The sequence below is a fragment of the Osmia lignaria genome, unplaced genomic scaffold (assembly GCF_051020975.1).
Source record: "Osmia lignaria lignaria isolate PbOS001 unplaced genomic scaffold, iyOsmLign1 scaffold0005, whole genome shotgun sequence".
Classification (NCBI taxonomy): Eukaryota; Metazoa; Arthropoda; class Insecta; order Hymenoptera; family Megachilidae; genus Osmia; species Osmia lignaria.
This window is the reverse complement of record NW_027478162.1, coordinates 14,955,425-14,976,390: the sequence shown is the minus strand read 5'-3', so window position 1 is coordinate 14,976,390 and position 20,966 is coordinate 14,955,425.

The window sequence follows — 20,966 nt, the reverse complement described above, 5'->3', positions numbered from 1 at the left end:
TTGCGGCTCGCACTATTGCAGAGTTATCTCAAAGAAAGAGGCCACGGTGTTTCTGTATCTCTATTATGTTGGTGCGGCTTCGGAACTTTTAAATATCTTGATATATCTCGAGAACTACGCATCTGATCAAAAAATATCATAGAACGTAAAAAGTAGGAAACTTAATTCTCTACAAAAAAGGTCTCTTAACATTTTGCCATACCTCGCTTCGTTTCCGAGATATTTGCAGATTTATCTCAAGGGAAGGGGCCTGTCGGACATATTTCGAGATATTTCTTCTTCTTGTTGTTCTTCTTCTGCACAGCTAAGCTGGAAGTGGCATTTGCGGTTCGCACTAGTGCAGAGTTATCTCAAAGAAAGGGGCCACGGTGTTTCGGTATCTGTATTATGTTGGTGCGGCTTCGGAACTTTTAAATATCTCGATATATCTCGAAAACTACGCTTCTGATCGAAAAATATCATAGAACATAAATTGTAGGAAACATAATTCTCTACAAAAAACGTCTCTAAACATTTTGCCATAGCTCGCTTCGTTTCGGAGATATTTGCAGATTCAGCTCAAAGGAACGGGCCTGACGGACATATTTCGAGATACTTCTTTTTCTTGTTGTTCTTCCTCTGCACAGCTAAGCTGGAAGTGGCATTTGCAGCTCGCAATAGTGCAGAGTTATCTCAAAGAAAGGGGCCACGGTGTTTCTGTATCTCTATTATGTTGGTGCGGCTTCGGAACTTTTAAATATCTTGATATATCTCGAGAACTACGCATCTGATCAAAAAATATCATAGAACATAAAAAGTAGGAAACTTAATTCTCTACAAAAAAGGTCTCTTAACATTTTGCCATAGCTCGCTTCGTTTCCGAGATATTTGCAGATTTATCTCAAGGGAAGGGGCCTAACGGACATATTTCGAGATATTTCTTCTTCTTGTTGTTCTTCTTCTGCACAGCTAAGCTGGAAGTGGCGTTTGCGGCTCGCACTAGTGCAGAGTTATCTCAAAGAAAGGGGCCACGGTGTTTCTGTATCTCTAATATGTTGGTGCGGCTTCGGAACTTTTAAGTATCTCGATATATCTCGAAAACTACGCTTCTGATCAAAAAATATCATAGAACATAAATTGTAGGAAACATAATTCTCTACAAAAAACGTCTCTTAACATTTTGCCATAGCTCGCTTCGTTTCCGAGATATTTGCAGATTCAGCTCAAAGGAACTGGCCTGACGGACATATTTCGAGATATTTCTTCTTCTTGTTGTTCCTCCTCTGCACAGCTAAGCTGGAAGTGGCATTTGCAGCTCGCAATAGTGCAGAGTTATCTCAAAGAAAGGGGCCACGGTGTTTCTGTATCTGTATTATGCTGGTGCGGCTTCGGAACTTTTAAATATCTTGATATATCTCGAGAACTACGCATCTGATCAAAAAATATCATAGAACATAAAAAGTAGGAAACTTAATTCTCTACAAAAAAGGTCTCTTAACATTTTGCCATAGCTCGCTTCGTTTCCGAGATATTTGCAGATTTATCTCAAGGGAAGTGGCCTGACGGACATATTTCGAGATATTTCTTCTTCTTGTTGTTCTTCTTCTGTACAGCTAAGCTGGAAGTGGCATTTGCGGCTCGCACTATTGCAGAGTTATCTCAAAGAAAGGGGCCACGGTGTTTCTGTATCTCTATTATGTTGGTGCGGCTTCGTAACTTTTAAATATCTCGATATATCTCGAAAACTACGCTTCTGGTCAAAAAATATCATAGAACATAAATTGTAGGAAACAAAGTTCTCTACAAAAAAGGTCTGTTAACATTTTGCCATAGCTCGCTTGGTTTCCGAGATATTAGCAGATATATCTCAAGGGCAGGGGCCTGACGGACATATTTCGAGATATTTCTTCTTCTTGTTGTTCTTCTTCTGCACAGCTAAGCTGGAAGTGGCATTTACAGCTCGCAATAGTGCAGAGTTATCTCAAAGAAAGGGGCCACGGTGTTTCTGTATCTCTATTATGTTGGTGCGGTTTCGGAACTTTTAAATATCTTGATATATCTCGAGAACTACGCATCTGATCAAAAAATATCATAGAACATAAAAAGTAGGAAACTTAATTCTCTACAAATAAGGTCTCTTAACATTTTGCCATAGCTCGCTTCGTTTCCGAGATATTTGCAGATTTATCTCAAGGGAAGGGGCCTCACGGACATATTTCGAGATATTTCTTCTTCTTGTTGTTCTTCTTCTGCACAGCTAAGCTGGAAGTGGCATTTGCAGCTCGCAATAGTGCAGAAATATCTCAAAGAAAGGGGCCACGGTGTTTCTGTATCTCTATTATGTTGGTGCGGCTTCGGAACTTTTAAATATCTTGATATATCTCGAGAACTACGCGTCTATTCAAAAAATATCATAGAACATAAAAAGTAGGAAACATAATTCTCTACAAAAAAGGTCTCTTAACATTTTGCCATAGCTCGCTTCGTTTCCGAGATATTTGCAGATTTATCTCAAGGGAAGGGGCCTGACGGACATATTTCGAGAAGTTTCTTCTTCTTGTTGTTCTTCTTCTGCACTGCTAAGCTGGAAGTGGCATTTGCGGCTCGCACTAGTGCACAGTTATCTCAAAGAAAGGGGCCACGGTGTTTCTGTATCTCTAATATGTTGGTGCGGCTTCGGAACTTTTAAGTATCTCGATATATCTCGAAAACTACGCTTCTGATCAAAAAATATCATACAACATAAATTGTAGGAAACATAATTCTCTACAAAAAACGTCTCTTAACATTTTGCCATAGCTCGCTTCGTTTCCGAGATATTTGCAGATTCAGCTCAAAGGAACTGGCCTGACGGACATATTTCGAGATATTTCTTCTTCTTGTTGTTCTTCCTCTGCACAGCTAAGCTGGAAGTGGCATTTGCAGCTCGCAATAGTGCAGAGTTATCTCAAAGAAAGGGGCCACGGTGTTTCTGTATCTATTATGTTGGTGCGGCTTCGGAACTTTTAAATATCTTGATATATCTCGAGAACTACGCATCTGATCAAAAAATATCATAGAACACAAAAAGTAGGAAACTTAATTCTCTACAAAAAAGGTCTCCTAACATTTTGCCATAGCTCGCTTCGTTTCCGAGATATTTGCAGATTTATCTCAAGGGAAGGGGCCTGACGGACATATTTCGAGATATTTCTTCTTCTTGTTGTTCTTCTTCTGCACAGCTGAGCTGGAAGTGGCATTTGCAGGTCGCAATAGTGCAGAGTTATCTCAAAGAAAGGGGCCACGGTGTTTCTGTATCTCTATTATGTTGGTGCGGCTTCGGAACTTTTAAATATCTCGATATATCTCGAAAACTACGCTTCTGATCAAAAAATATCATAGAACGTAAATTGTAGGAAACATTATTCTCTACAAAAAAGGTCTCTTAACATTTTGCCATAGCTCGCTTCGTTTCCGAGATATTTGCAGATTCATCTCAAGGGAAGGGGTCTGACGGACATATTTCGAGATATTTCTTCTTCTTGTTGTTCTTCCTCTGCACAGCTAAGCTGGAAGTGGCATTTGCAGCTCGCAATAGTGCAGAGTTATCTCAAGGAAAGGGGCCACGGTGTTTCTGTATCTCTATTATGTTGGTGCGGCTTCGGAACTTTTAAATATCTTGATATATCTCGAGAACTACGCATCTGATCAAAAAATATCATAGAACATAAAAAGTAGGAAACTTAATTCTCTACAAAAAAGGTCTCTTAACATTTTGCCATAGCTCGCTTCGTTTCCGAGATATTTGCAGATATATCTCAAGGGAAGGGGCCTGACGGACATATTTCGAGATATTTCTTCTTCTTGTTGTTCTTCCTCTGCACAGCTAAGCTGGAAGTGGCATTTGCAGCTCGCAATAGTGCAGAGTTATCTCAAAGAAAGGGGCCACGGTGTTTCTGTATCTCTATTATGTTGGTGCGGCTTCGGAACTTTTAAATATCTCGATATATCTCGAAAACTACGCTTCTGATCAAAAAATATCATAGAACATAAAAAGTAGGAAACTTAATTCTCTACAAATAAGGTCTCTTAACATTTTGCCATAGCTCGCTTCGTTTCCGAGATATTTGCAGATTTATCTCAAGGGAAGGGGCCTCACGGACATATTTCGAGATATTTCTTCTTCTTGTTGTTCTTCTTCTGCACAGCTAAGCTGGAAGTGGCATTTGCAGCTCGCAATAGTGCAGAAATATCTCAAAGAAAGGGGCCACGGTGTTTCTGTATCTCTATTATGTTGGTGCGGCTTCGGAACTTTTAAATATCTTGATATATCTCGAGAACTACGCGTCTATTCAAAAAATATCATAGAACATAAAAAGTAGGAAACATAATTCTCTACAAAAAAGGTCTCTTAACATTTTGCCATAGCTCGCTTCGTTTCCGAGATATTTGCAGATTTATCTCAAGGGAAGGGGCCTGACGGACATATTTCGAGAAGTTTCTTCTTCTTGTTGTTCTTCTTCTGCACTGCTAAGCTGGAAGTGGCATTTGCGGCTCGCACTATTGCAGAGTTATCTCAAAGAAAGGGGCCACGGTGTTTCTGTATCTCTATTATGTTGGTGCGGCTTCGGAACTTTTAAATATCTCGATATATCTCGAAAACTACGCTTCTGATCAAAAAATATCATAGAACATAAATTGTAGGAAACATAATTCTCTACAAAAAAGGTCTCTCAACATTTTGCCATAGCTCGCTTCGTTTCCGAGATATTTGCAGATATATCTCAAGGGCAGGGGCCTGACGGACATATTTCGAGATATTTCTTCTTCTTGTTGTTCTTCTTCTGCACAGCTAAGCTGGAAGTGGCATTTACAGCTCGCAATAGTGCAGAGTTATCTCGAAGAAAGGGGCCACGGTGTTTCTGTATCTCTATTATGTTGGTGCGGCTTCGGAACTTTTAAATATCTTGATATATCTCGAGAACTGCGCATCTGATCAAAAAATATCATAGAACATAAAAAGTAGGAAACTTAATTCTCTACAAAAAAGGTGTCTTAACATTTTGCCATAGCTCGCTTCGTTTCCGAGATATTTGCAGATTTATCTCAAGGGAAGGGGCCTAACGGACATATTTCGAGATATTTCTTCTTCTTGTTGTTCTTCTTCTGCACAGCTAAGCTGGAAGTGGCATTTGCGGCTCGCACTATTGCAGAGTTATCTCAAAGAAAGAGGCCACGGTGTTTCTGTATCTCTATTATGTTGGTGCGGCTTCGGAACTTTTAAATATCTTGATATATCTCGAGAACTACGCATCTGATCAAAAAATATCATAGAACGTAAAAAGTAGGAAACTTAATTCTCTACAAAAAAGGTCTCTTAACATTTTGCCATACCTCGCTTCGTTTCCGAGATATTTGCAGATTTATCTCAAGGGAAGGGGCCTGTCGGACATATTTCGAGATATTTCTTCTTCTTGTTGTTCTTCTTCTGCACAGCTAAGCTGGAAGTGGCATTTGCGGTTCGCACTAGTGCAGAGTTATCTCAAAGAAAGGGGCCACGGTGTTTCGGTATCTGTATTATGTTGGTGCGGCTTCGGAACTTTTAAATATCTCGATATATCTCGAAAACTACGCTTCTGATCGAAAAATATCATAGAACATAAATTGTAGGAAACATAATTCTCTACAAAAAACGTCTCTAAACATTTTGCCATAGCTCGCTTCGTTTCGGAGATATTTGCAGATTCAGCTCAAAGGAACGGGCCTGACGGACATATTTCGAGATACTTCTTTTTCTTGTTGTTCTTCCTCTGCACAGCTAAGCTGGAAGTGGCATTTGCAGCTCGCAATAGTGCAGAGTTATCTCAAAGAAAGGGGCCACGGTGTTTCTGTATCTCTATTATGTTGGTGCGGCTTCGGAACTTTTAAATATCTTGATATATCTCGAGAACTACGCATCTGATCAAAAAATATCATAGAACATAAAAAGTAGGAAACTTAATTCTCTACAAAAAAGGTCTCTTAACATTTTGCCATAGCTCGCTTCGTTTCCGAGATATTTGCAGATTTATCTCAAGGGAAGGGGCCTAACGGACATATTTCGAGATATTTCTTCTTCTTGTTGTTCTTCTTCTGCACAGCTAAGCTGGAAGTGGCGTTTGCGGCTCGCACTAGTGCAGAGTTATCTCAAAGAAAGGGGCCACGGTGTTTCTGTATCTGTATTATGTTGGTGCGGCTTCGGAACTTTTAAATATCTTGATATATCTCGAGAACTACGCATCTGATCAAAGAATATCATAGAACATAAAAAGTAGGAAACTTAATTCTCTACAAAAAAGGTCTCTTAACATTTTGCCATAGCTCACTTCGTTTCCGAGATATTTGCAGATTTATCTCAAGGGAAGGGGCCTGACGGACATATCTCGAGATATTTCTTCTTCTTGTTGTTCTTCTTCTGCACAGCTAAGCTGGAAGTGGCATTTGCGGCTCGCACTAGTGCAGAGTTATCTCAAAGAAAGGGGCCACGGTGTTTCTGTATCTGTATTATGTTGGTGCGGCTTCGGAACTTTTAAATATCTTGATATATCTCGAGAACTACGCGTCTGATCAAAAAATATCATAGAACATAAAAAGTAGGAAACATAATTCTCTACAAAAAAGGTCTCTTAACATTTTGCCATAGCTCGCTTCGTTTCCGAGATATTTGCAGATTTATCTCAAGGGAAGGGGCCTGACGGACATATTTCGAGATATTTCTTCTTCTTGTTGTTCTTCTTCTGCACAGCTAAGCTGGAAGTGGCATTTGCGGCTCGCACTAGTGCACAGTTATCTCAAAGAAAGGGGCCACGGTGTTTCTGTATCTCTAATATGTTGGTGCGGCTTCGGAACTTTTAAGTATCTCGATATATCTCGAAAACTACGCTTCTGATCAAAAAATATCATAGAAGATAAATTGTAGGAAACATAATTCTCTACAAAAAACGTCTCTTAACATTTTGCCATAGCTCGCTTCGTTTCCGAGATATTTGCAGATTAAGCTCAAAGGAACTGGCCTGACGGACATATTTCGAGATATTTCTTCTTCTTGTTGTTCTTCCTCTGCACAGCTAAGCTGGAAGTGGCATTTGCAGCTCGCAATAGTGCAGAGTTATCTCAAAGAAAGGGGCCACGGTGTTTCTGTATCTGTATTATGTTGGTGCGGCTTCGGAACTTTTAAATATCTTGATATATCTCGAGAACTACGCATCTGATCAAAAAATATCATAGAACATAAAAAGTAGGAAACTTAATTCTCTACAAAAAAGGTCTCTTAACATTTTGCCATAGCTCGCTTCGTTTCCGAGATATTTGCAGATTTATCTCAAGGGAAGGGGCCTGACGGACATATTTCGAGATATTTCTTCTTCTTGTTGTTCTTCTTCTGCACAGCTAAGCTGGAAGTGGCATTTGCGGCTCGCACTAGTGCACAGTTATCTCAAAGAAAGGGGCCACGGTGTTTCTGTATCTCTAATATGTTGGTGCGGCTTCGGAACTTTTAAGTATCTCGATATATCTCGAAAACTACGCTTCTGATCAAAAAATATCATAGAACATAAATTGTAGGAAACATAATTCTCTACAAAAAACGTCTCTTAACATTTTGCCATAGCTCGCTTCGTTTCCGAGATATTTGCAGATTCAGCTCAAAGGAACTGGCCTGACGGACATATTTCGAGATATTTCTTCTTCTTGTTGTTCCTCCTCTGCACAGCTAAGCTGGAAGTGGCATTTGCAGCTCGCAATAGTGCAGAGTTATCTCAAAGAAAGGGGCCACGGTGTTTCTGTATCTGTATTATGCTGGTGCGGCTTCGGAACTTTTAAATATCTTGATATATCTCGAGAACTACGCATCTGATCAAAAAATATCATAGAACATAAAAAGTAGGAAACTTAATTCTCTACAAAAAAGGTCTCTTAACATTTTGCCATAGCTCGCTTCGTTTCCGAGATATTTGCAGATTTATCTCAAGGGAAGTGGCCTGACGGACATATTTCGAGATATTTCTTCTTCTTGTTGTTCTTCTTCTGTACAGCTAAGCTGGAAGTGGCATTTGCGGCTCGCACTATTGCAGAGTTATCTCAAAGAAAGGGGCCACGGTGTTTCTGTATCTCTATTATGTTGGTGCGGCTTCGTAACTTTTAAATATCTCGATATATCTCGAAAACTACGCTTCTGGTCAAAAAATATCATAGAACATAAATTGTAGGAAACAAAGTTCTCTACAAAAAAGGTCTGTTAACATTTTGCCATAGCTCGCTTGGTTTCCGAGATATTAGCAGATATATCTCAAGGGCAGGGGCCTGACGGACATATTTCGAGATATTTCTTCTTCTTGTTGTTCTTCTTCTGCACAGCTAAGCTGGAAGTGGCATTTACAGCTCGCAATAGTGCAGAGTTATCTCAAAGAAAGGGGCCACGGTGTTTCTGTATCTCTATTATGTTGGTGCGGTTTCGGAACTTTTAAATATCTTGATATATCTCGAGAACTACGCATCTGATCAAAAAATATCATAGAACATAAAAAGTAGGAAACTTAATTCTCTACAAATAAGGTCTCTTAACATTTTGCCATAGCTCGCTTCGTTTCCGAGATATTTGCAGATTTATCTCAAGGGAAGGGGCCTCACGGACATATTTCGAGATATTTCTTCTTCTTGTTGTTCTTCTTCTGCACAGCTAAGCTGGAAGTGGCATTTGCAGCTCGCAATAGTGCAGAAATATCTCAAAGAAAGGGGCCACGGTGTTTCTGTATCTCTATTATGTTGGTGCGGCTTCGGAACTTTTAAATATCTTGATATATCTCGAGAACTACGCGTCTATTCAAAAAATATCATAGAACATAAAAAGTAGGAAACATAATTCTCTACAAAAAAGGTCTCTTAACATTTTGCCATAGCTCGCTTCGTTTCCGAGATATTTGCAGATTTATCTCAAGGGAAGGGGCCTGACGGACATATTTCGAGAAGTTTCTTCTTCTTGTTGTTCTTCTTCTGCACTGCTAAGCTGGAAGTGGCATTTGCGGCTCGCACTAGTGCACAGTTATCTCAAAGAAAGGGGCCACGGTGTTTCTGTATCTCTAATATGTTGGTGCGGCTTCGGAACTTTTAAGTATCTCGATATATCTCGAAAACTACGCTTCTGATCAAAAAATATCATACAACATAAATTGTAGGAAACATAATTCTCTACAAAAAACGTCTCTTAACATTTTGCCATAGCTCGCTTCGTTTCCGAGATATTTGCAGATTCAGCTCAAAGGAACTGGCCTGACGGACATATTTCGAGATATTTCTTCTTCTTGTTGTTCTTCCTCTGCACAGCTAAGCTGGAAGTGGCATTTGCAGCTCGCAATAGTGCAGAGTTATCTCAAAGAAAGGGGCCACGGTGTTTCTGTATCTATTATGTTGGTGCGGCTTCGGAACTTTTAAATATCTTGATATATCTCGAGAACTACGCATCTGATCAAAAAATATCATAGAACACAAAAAGTAGGAAACTTAATTCTCTACAAAAAAGGTCTCCTAACATTTTGCCATAGCTCGCTTCGTTTCCGAGATATTTGCAGATTTATCTCAAGGGAAGGGGCCTGACGGACATATTTCGAGATATTTCTTCTTCTTGTTGTTCTTCTTCTGCACAGCTGAGCTGGAAGTGGCATTTGCAGGTCGCAATAGTGCAGAGTTATCTCAAAGAAAGGGGCCACGGTGTTTCTGTATCTCTATTATGTTGGTGCGGCTTCGGAACTTTTAAATATCTCGATATATCTCGAAAACTACGCTTCTGATCAAAAAATATCATAGAACGTAAATTGTAGGAAACATTATTCTCTACAAAAAAGGTCTCTTAACATTTTGCCATAGCTCGCTTCGTTTCCGAGATATTTGCAGATTCATCTCAAGGGAAGGGGTCTGACGGACATATTTCGAGATATTTCTTCTTCTTGTTGTTCTTCTTCTGCACAGCTAAGCTCGAAGCGGCATTTGCAGCTCGCAATAGTGCAGAGTTATCTCAAAGAAAGAGGCCACGGTGTTTCTGTACCTCTATTATGTTGGTGCAGCTTCGGAACTTTTAAATATCTTGATATATCTCGAGAACTACGCATCTGATCAAAAAATATCATCGAACATAAAAAGTAGGAAACTTAATTCTCTACAAAAAAGGTCTCTTAAGATTTTGCCATAGCTCGCTTCGTTTCCGAGATATTTGCAGATTTATCTCAAGGGAAGTGGCCTGACGGACATATTTCGAGATATTTCTTCTTCTTGTTGTTCTTCTTCTGCACAGCTAAGCTGGAAGTGGCATTTGCAGCTCGCAATAGTGCAGAGTTATCCCAAAGAAAGGGGCCACGGTGTTTCTGTATCTCTATTATGTTGGTGCGGCTTCGGAACTTTTAAATATCTTGATATATCTCGAGAACTACGCATCTGATCAAAAAATATCATACCACATAAAAAGTAGGAAACTTAATTCTCTACAAGAAAGGTCTCTAAACATTTTGCCATAGCTCGCTTCGTTTCCGAGATATTTGCAGATTTATCTCAAGGGAAGGGGCCTGACGGACATATTTCGAGATATTTCTTCTTCTTGTTGTTCTTCTTCTGCACAGCTAAGCTCGAAGCGGCATTTGCAGCTCGCAATAGTGCAGAGTTATCTCAAAGAAAGAGGCCACGGTGTTTCTGTACCTCTATTATGTTGGTGCAGCTTCGGAACTCTTAAATATCTTGATATATCTCGAGAACTACGCATCTGATCAAAAAATATCATCGAACATAAAAAGTAGGAAACTTAATTCTCTACAAAAAAGGTCTCTTATGATTTTGCCATAGCTCGCTTCGTTTCCGAGATATTTGCAGATTTATCTCAAGGGAAGTGGCCTGACGGACATATTTCGAGATATTTCCTCTTCTTGTTGTTCTTCTTCTGCACAGCTAAGCTGGAAGTGGCATTTGCAGCTCGCAATAGTGCAGAGTTATCCCAGAGAAAGGGGCCACGGTGTTTCTGTATCTCTATTATGTTGGTGCGGCTTCGGAACTTTTAAATATCTCGATATATCTCGAAAACTACGCTTCTGATCAAAAAATATCATAGAACATAAAAAGTAGGAAACTTAATTCTCTACAAAAAAGGTCTCTTAACATTTTGCCATAGCTCGCTTCGTTTCCGAGATATTTGCAGATTCATCTCAAGGGAAGGGGACTGACGGACATATTTCGAGATATTTCTTCTTCTTGTTGTTCTTCTTCTGCACAGCTAAGCTCGAAGCGGCATTTGCAGCTCGCAATAGTGCTGAGTTATCTCAAAGAAAGAGGCCACGGTGTTTCTGTACCTCTATTATGTTGGTGCAGCTTCGGAACTTTTAAATATCTTGATATATCTCGAGAACTACGCATCTGATCAAAAAATATCATCGAACATAAAAAGTAGGAAACTTAATTCTCTACAAAAAAGGTCTCTTAACATTTTGCCATAGCTCGCTTCGTTTCCGAGATATTTGCAGATTTATCTCAAGGGAAGTGGCCTGACGGACATATTTCGAGATATTTCTTCTTCTTGTTGTTCTTCTTCTGCACAGCTAAGCTGGAAGTGGCATTTGCAGCTCGCAATAGTGCAGAGTTATCCCAAAGAAAGGGGCCACGGTGTTTCTGTATCTCTATTATGTTGGTGCGGCTTCGGAACTTTTAAATATCTTGATATATCTCGAGAACTACGCATCTGATCAAAAAATATCATACTACATAAAAAGTAGGAAACTTAATTCTCTACAAGAAAGGTCTCTAAACATTTTGCCATAGCTCGCTTCGTTTCCGAGATATTTGCAGATTTATCTCAAGGGAAGGGGCCTGACGGACATATTTCGAGATATTTCTTCTTCTTGTTGTTCTTCTTCTGCACAGCTAAGCTGGAAGTGGCATTTGCAGCTCGCAATAGTGCAGAGTTATCTCAAAGAAAGGGGCCACGGTGTTTCTGTATCTCTATTATGTTGGTGCGGCTTCGGAACTTTTAAATATCTCGATATATCTCGAAAACTACGCTTCTGATCAAAAAATATCATAGAACATAAAAAGTAGGAAACTTAATTCTCTACAAAAAAGGTCTCTTAACATTTTGCCATAGCTCGCTTCGTTTCCGAGATATTTGCAGATTCATCTCAAGGGAAGTGGCCTGACGGACATATTTCGAGATATTTCTTCTTCTTGTTGTTCTTCTTCTGCACAGCTAAGCTGGAAGTGGCATTTGCAGCTCGCAATAGTGCAGAGTTATCCCAAAGAAAGGGGCCACGGTGTTTCTGTATCTCTATTATGTTGGTGCGGCTTCGGAACTTTTAAATATCTTGATATATCTCGAGAACTACGCATCTGATCAAAAAATATCATACTACATAAAAAGTAGGAAACTTAATTCTCTACAAGAAAGGTCTCTAAACATTTTGCCATAGCTCGCTTCGTTTCCGAGATATTTGCAGATTTATCTCAAGGGAAGGGGCCTGACGGACATATTTCGAGATATTTCTTCTTCTTGTTGTTCTTCTTCTGCACAGCTAAGCTGGAAGTGGCATTTGCAGCTCGCAATAGTGCAGAGTTATCTCAAAGAAAGGGGCCACGGTGTTTCTGTATCTCTATTATGTTGGTGCGGCTTCGGAACTTTTAAATATCTCGATATATCTCGAAAACTACGCTTCTGATCAAAAAATATCATAGAACGTAAATTGTGGGAAACATAATTCTCTACAAAAAAGGTCTCTTAACATTTTGCCATAGCTCGCTTCGTTTCCGAGATATTTGCAGATTTATCTCAAGGGAAGGGGCCTGACGGACATATTTCGAGATATTTCTTCTTCTTGTTGTTCTTCTTCTGCACAGCTAAGCTGGAAGTGGCATTTGCAGCTCGCAATAGTGCAGAGTTATCTCAAAGAAAGGGGCCACGGTGTGTCTGTATCTCTATTATGTTGGTGCGGCTTCGGAACTTTTAAATATCTTGATATATCTCGAGAACTACGCATCTGATCAAAAAATATCATAGAACATAAAAAGTAGGAAACTTAATTCTCTACAAATAAGGTCTCTCAACATTTTGCCATAGCTCGCTTCGTTTCCGAGATATATGCAGATTTATCTCAAGGGAAGGGGCCTGACGGACATATTTCGAGATATTTCTTCTTCTTGTTGTTCTTCTTCTGCACAGCTAAGCTGGAAGTGGCATTTGCAGCTCGCAATAGTGCAGAGTTATCTCAAAGAAAGGGGCCACGGTGTTTCTGTATCTCTATTATGTTGGTGCGGCTTCCGAACTTTTAAATATCTTGATATATCTCGAGAACTACGCATCTGATCAAATAATATCATAGAACATAAAAAGTAGGAAACTTAATTCTCTACAAATAAAGTCGCTTAACATTTTGCCATAGCTCGCTTCGTTTCCGAGATATTTGCAGATTTATCTCAAGGGAAGGGGCCTGACGGACATATTTCGAGATATTTCTTCTTCTTGTTGTTCTTCTTCTGCACAGCTAAGCTGGAAGTGGCATTTGCAGCTCGCAATAGTGCAGAGTTATCTCGAAGAAAGGGGCCGCGGTGTTTCTGTATCTCTATTATGTTGGTGCGGCTTCGGATCTTTTAAATATCTCGATATATCTCGAAAACTACGCTTCTGATCAAAAAATATCATAGAACGTAAATTGTGGGAAACATAATTCTCTACAAAAAAGGTCTCTTAACATTTTGCCATATCTCGCTTCGTTTCCGAGATATTTGCAGATTTATCTCAAGGGAAGGGGTCTGACGGACATATTTCGAGATATTTCTTCTTCTTGTTGTTCTTCTTCTGCACAGCTAAGCTGGAAGTGGCATTTGCAGCTCGCAATAGTGCAGAGTTATCTCAAAGAAAGGGGCCACGGTGTTTCTGTATCTCTATTATGTTGGTGCGGCTTCGGAACTTTTAAATATCTTGATATATCTCGAGAGCTACGCATCCGATCAAAAAATATCATAGAACATAAAAAGTAGGAAACTTAATTCTCTACAAATAAGGTCTCTTAACATTTTGCCATAGCTCGCTACGTTTCCGAGATATTTGCAGATTTATCTCAAGGGAAGGGGCCTGACGGACATTTTTCGAGATATTTCTTCTTCTTGTTGTTCTTCTTCTGCACAGCTAAGCTGGAAGCGGCATTTGCAGCTCGCAATAGTGCAGAGTTATCTCGAAGAAAGGGGCCACGGTGTTTCTGTATCTCTATTATGTTGGTGCGGCTTCGGAACTTTAAAATATCTTTATATATCTCGAGAACTACGCATCTGATTAAAAAATATCATAGAACGTAAAAAGTAGGAAACTTAATTCTCTACAAATAAAGTCGCTTAACATTTTGCCATAGCTCGCTTCGTTTCCGAGATATTTGCAGATTTATCTCAAGGGAAGGGGCCTGACGGACATATTTCGAGATATTTCTTCTTCTTGTTGTTCTTCTTCTGCACAGCTAAGCTGGAAGTGGCATTTGCAGCTCGCAATAGTGCAGAGTTATCTCAAAGAAAGGGGCCACGGTGTTTCTGTATCTCTATTATGTTGGTGCGGCTTCGGAACTTTAAAATATCTTTATATATCTCGAGAACTACGCATCTGATTAAAAAATATCATAGAACGTAAAAAGTAGGAAACTTAATTCTCTACAAATAAAGTCGCTTAACATTTTGCCATAGCTCGCTTCGTTTCCGAGATATTTGCAGATTTATCTCAAGGGAAGGGGCCTGACGGACATATTTCGAGATATTTCTTCTTCTTGTTGTTCTTCTTCTGCACAGCTAAGCTGGAAGTGGCATTTGCAGCTCGCAATAGTGCAGAGTTATCTCAAAGAAAGGTGCCACGGTGTTTCTGTATCTCTATTATGTTGGTGCGGCTTCGGAACTTTTAAATATCTTGATATATCTCTAGAACTACGCATCTGATCAAAAAATATCATAGAACATAAAAAGTAGGAAACTTAATTCTCCACAAAAAAGGTCTCTTAACATTTTGCCATAGCTCGCTTCGCTTCCGAGATATATGCAGATTTATCTCAAGGGAAGGGGCCTGACGGACATATTTCGAGATATTTCTTCTTCTTGTTGTTCTTCTTCTGCACAGCTAAGCTGGAAGTGGCATTTGCAGCTCGCAATAGTGCAGAGTTATCTCGAAGAAAGGGGCCGCGGTGTTTCTGTATCTCTATTATGTTGGTGCGGCTTCGGATCTTTTAAATATCTCGATATATCTCGAAAACTACGCTTCTGATCAAAAAATATCATAGAACGTAAATTGTGGGAAACATAATTCTCTACAAAAAAGGTCTCTTAACATTTTGCCATATCTCGCTTCGTTTCCGAGATATTTGCAGATTTATCTCGAGGGAAGGGGCCTGACGGACATGTTTCGAGATATTTCTTCTTCTTGTTGTTCTTCTTCTGCACAGCTAAGCTGGACGTGGCATTTACAGCTCGCAATAGTGCAGAGTTATCTCGAAGAAAGGGGCCACGGTGTTTCTGTATCTCTATTATGTTGGTGCGGCTTCGGAACTTTAAAATATCTTTATATATCTCGAGAACTACGCATCTGATTAAAAAATATCATAGAACGTAAAAAGTAGGAAACTTAATTCTCTACAAATAAAGTCGCTTAACATTTTGCCATAGCTCGCTTCGTTTCCGAGATATTTGCAGATTTATCTCAAGGGAAGGGGCCTGACGGACATATTTCGAGATATTTCTTCTTCTTGTTGTTCTTCTTCTGCACAGCTAAGCTGGAAGTGGCATTTGCAGCTCGCAATAGTGCAGAGTTATCTCGAAGAAAGGGGCCGCGGTGTTTCTGTATCTCTATTATGTTGGTGCGGCTTCGGATCTTTTAAATATCTCGATATATCTCGAAAACTACGCTTCTGATCAAAAAATATCATAGAACGTAAATTGTGGGAAACATAATTCTCTACAAAAAAGGTCTCTTAACATTTTGCCATATCTCGCTTCGTTTCCGAGATATTTGCAGATTTATCTCAAGGGAAGGGGTCTGACGGACATATTTCGAGATATTTCTTCTTCTTGTTGTTCTTCTTCTGCACAGCTAAGCTGGAAGTGGCATTTGCAGCTCGCAATAGTGCAGAGTTATCTCAAAGAAAGGGGCCACGGTGTTTCTGTATCTCTATTATGTTGGTGCGGCTTCGGAACTTTTAAATATCTTGATATATCTCGAGAGCTACGTATCCGATCAAAAAATATCATAGAACATAAAAAGTAGGAAACTTAATTCTCTACAAATAAGGTCTCTTAACATTTTGCCATAGCTCGCTTCGTTTCCGAGATATTTGCAGATTTATCTCAAGGGAAGGGGCCTGACGGACATTTTTCGAGATATTTCTTCTTCTTGTTGTTCTTCTTCTGCACAGCTAAGCTGGAAGTGGCATTTGCAGCTCGCAATAGTGCAGAGTTATCTCGAAGAAAGGGGCCACGGTGTTTCTGTATCTCTATTATGTTGGTGCGGCTTCGGAACTTTAAAATATCTTTATATATCTCGAGAACTACGCATCTGATTAAAAAATATCATAGAACGTAAAAAGTAGGAAACTTAATTCTCTACAAATAAAGTCGCTTAACATTTTGCCATAGCTCGCTTCGTTTCCGAGATATTTGCAGATTTATCTCAAGGGAAGGGGCCTGACGGACATATTTCGAGATATTTCTTCTTCTTGTTGTTCTTCTTCTGCACAGCTAAGCTGGAAGTGGCATTTGCAGCTCGCAATAGTGCAGAGTTATCTCAAAGAAAGGGGCCACGGTGTTTCTGTATCTCTATTATGTTGGTGCGGCTTCGGAACTTTAAAATATCTTTATATATCTCGAGAACTACGCATCTGATTAAAAAATATCATAGAACGTAAAAAGTAGGAAACTTAATTCTCTACAAATAAAGTCGCTTAACATTTTGCCATAGCTCGCTTCGTTTCCGAGATATTTGCAGATTTATCTCAAGGGAAGGGGCCTGACGGACATATTTCGAGATATTTCTTCTTCTTGTTGTTCTTCTTCTGCACAGCTAAGCTGGAAGTGGCATTTGCAGCTCGCAATAGTGCAGAGTTATCTCGAAGAAAGGGGCCACGGTGTTTCTGTATTTCTATTATGTTGGTGCTGCTTCGGAACTTTTAAATATCTCGATATATCTCGAAAACTACGCTTCTGATCAAAAAATATCATAGAACATAAATTGTAGGAAACATAATTCTCTACAAAAAACGTCTCTTAACATTTTGCCATAGCTCGCTTCGTTTCCGAGATATTTGCAGATTTATCTCGAGGGAAGGGGCCTGACGGACATATTTCGAGATATTTCTTCTTCTTGTTGTTCTTCTTCTGCACAGCTAAGCTGGAAGTGGCATTTGCAGCTCGCAATAGTGCAGAGTTATCTCAAAGAAAGGGGCCACGGTGTTTCTGTATCTCTATTATGTTGGTGCGGCTTCGGAACTTTAAAATATCTTGATATATCTCGAGAACTACGCATCTGATCAAAAAATATCATAGAACATAAAAAGTAGGAAACTTAATTCTCTACAAAAAAGGTCTCTTAACATTTTGCCATAGCTCGCTTCGTTTCCAAGATACTTGCAGATTTATCTCAAGGGAAGGGGCCTGACGGACATATTTCGAGATATTTCTTCTTCTTGTTGTTCTTCTTCTGCACAGCTAAGCTGGAAGTGGCATTTCCAGCTCGCAGTAGTGCCGAGTTATCTCAAAGAAAGGGGCCACGGTGTTTCTGTATCTCTATTATGTTGGTGCGGCTTCGGAACTTTTAAATATCTTGATATATCTCGAGAACTACGCTTCTGATCAAAAAATATCATAGAACGTAAATTGTGGGAAACATAATTCTCTACAAAAAAGGTCTCTTAACATTTTGCCATATCTCGCTTCGTTTCCGAGATATTTGCAGATTTATCTCGAGGGAAGGGGCCTGACGGACATGTTTCGAGATATTTCTTCTTCTTGTTGTTCTTCTTCTGCACAGCTAAGCTGGACGTGGCATTTACAGCTCGCAATAGTGCAGAGTTATCTCGAAGAAAGGGGCCACGGTGTTTCTGTATCTCTATTATGTTGGTGCGGCTTCGGAACTTTAAAATATCTTTATATATCTCGAGAACTACGCATCTGATTAAAAAATATCATAGAACGTAAAAAGTAGGAAACTTAATTCTCTACAAATAAAGTCGCTTAACATTTTGCCATAGCTCGCTTCGTTTCCGAGATATTTGCAGATTTATCTCAAGGGAAGGGGCCTGACGGACATATTTCGAGATATTTCTTCTTCTTGTTGTTCTTCTTCTGCACAGCTAAGCTGGAAGTGGCATTTGCAGCTCGCAATAGTGCAGAGTTATCTCGAAGAAAGGGGCCGCGGTGTTTCTGTATCTCTATTATGTTGGTGCGGCTTCGGATCTTTTAAATATCTCGATATATCTCGAAAACTACGCTTCTGATCAAAAAATATCATAGAACGTAAATTGTGGGAAACATAATTCTCTACAAAAAAGGTCTCTTAACATTTTGCCATATCTCGCTTCGTTTCCGAGATATTTGCAGATTTATCTCAAGGGAAGGGGTCTGACGGACATATTTCGAGATATTTCTTCTTCTTGTTGTTCTTCTTCTGCACAGCTAAGCTGGAAGTGGCATTTGCAGCTCGCAATAGTGCAGAGTTATCTCAAAGAAAGGGGCCACGGTGTTTCTGTATCTCTATTATGTTGGTGCGGCTTCGGAACTTTTAAATATCTTGATATATCTCGAGAGCTACGTATCCGATCAAAAAATATCATAGAACATAAAAAGTAGGAAACTTAATTCTCTACAAATAAGGTCTCTTAACATTTTGCCATAGCTCGCTTCGTTTCCGAGATATTTGCAGATTTATCTCAAGGGAAGGGGCCTGACGGACATTTTTCGAGATATTTCTTCTTCTTGTTGTTCTTCTTCTGCACAGCTAAGCTGGAAGTGGCATTTGCAGCTCGCAATAGTGCAGAGTTATCTCGAAGAAAGGGGCCACGGTGTTTCTGTATCTCTATTATGTTGGTGCGGCTTCGGAACTTTAAAATATCTTTATATATCTCGAGAACTACGCATCTGATTAAAAAATATCATAGAACGTAAAAAGTAGGAAACTTAATTCTCTACAAATAAAGTCGCTTAACATTTTGCCATAGCTCGCTTCGTTTCCGAGATATTTGCAGATTTATCTCAAGGGAAGGGGCCTGACGGACATATTTCGAGATATTTCTTCTTCTTGTTGTTCTTCTTCTGCACAGCTAAGCTGGAAGTGGCATTTGCAGCTCGCAATAGTGCAGAGTTATCTCAAAGAAAGGGGCCACGGTGTTTCTGTATCTCTATTATGTTGGTGCGGCTTCGGAACTTTAAAATATCTTTATATATCTCGAGAACTACGCATCTGATTAAAAAATATCATAGAACGTAAAAAGTAGGAAACTTAATTCTCTACAAATAAAGTCGCTTAACATTTTGCCATAGCTCGCTTCGTTTCCGAGATACTTGCAGATTTATCTCAAGGGAAGGGGCCTGACGGACATATTTCGAGATATTTCTTCTTCTTGTTGGTCTTCTTCTGCACAGCTAAGCTGGAAGTGGCATTTGCAGCTCGCAATAGTGCAGAGTTATCTCGAAGAAAGGGGCCACGGTGTTTCTGTATTTCTATTATGTTGGTGCTGCTTCGGAACTTTTAAATATCTCGATATATCTCGAAAACTACGCTTCTGATCAAAAAATATCATAGAACATAAATTGTAGGAAACATAATTCTCTACAAAAAACGTCTCTTAACATTTTGCCATAGCTCGCTTCGTTTCCGAGATATTTGCAGATTTATCTCGAGGGAAGGGGCCTGACGGACATATTTCGAGATATTTCTTCTTCTTGTTGTTCTTCTTCTGCACAGCTAAGCTGGAAGTGGCATTTGCAGCTCGCAATAGTGCAGAGTTATCTCAAAGAAAGGGGCCACGGTGTTTCTGTATCTCTATTATGTTGGTGCGGCTTCGGAACTTTAAAATATCTTGATATATCTCGAGAACTACGCATCTGATCAAAAAATATCATAGAACATAAAAAGTAGGAAACTTAATTCTCTACAAAAAAGGTCTCTTAACATTTTGCCATAGCTCGCTTCGTTTCCAAGATACTTGCAGATTTATCTCAAGGGAAGGGGCCTGACGGACATATTTCGAGATATTTCTTCTTCTTGTTGTTCTTCTTCTGCACAGCTAAGCTGGAAGTGGCATTTCCAGCTCGCAGTAGTGCCGAGTTATCTCAAAGAAAGGGGCCACGGTGTTTCTGTATCTCTATTATGTTGGTGCGGCTTCGGAACTTTTAAATATCTTGATATATCTCGAGAACTACGCATCTGATCAAAAAATATCATAGAACGTAAATTGTGGGAAACTTAATTCTCTACAAAAAAGGTCTCTCAACATTTTGCCATAGCTCGCTTGGTTTCCCAGATATTTGCAGATTTATCTCGAGGGAAGGGGCCTGACGGACATGTTTCGAGATATTTCTTCTTCTTGTTGTTCTTCCTCTGCACAGCTAAGCTGGACGTGGCATTTACAGCTCGCAATAGTGCAGAGTTATCTCGAAGAAAGGGGCCACGGTGTTTCTGTATCTCTATTATGTTGGTGCGGCTTCGGAACTTTAAAATATCTTTATATATCTCGAGAACTACGCATCTGATTAAAAAATATCACAGAACGTAAAAAGTAGGAAACTTAATTCTCTACAAATAAAGTCGCTTAACATTTTGCCATAGCTCGCTTCGTTTCCGAGATATTTGCAGATTTATCTCAAGGGAAGGGGCCTGACGGACATATTTCGAGATATTTCTTCTTCTTGTTGTTCTTCTTCTGCACAGCTAAGCTGGAAGTGGCATTTGCAGCTCGCAATAGTGCAGAGTTATCTCGAAGAAAGGG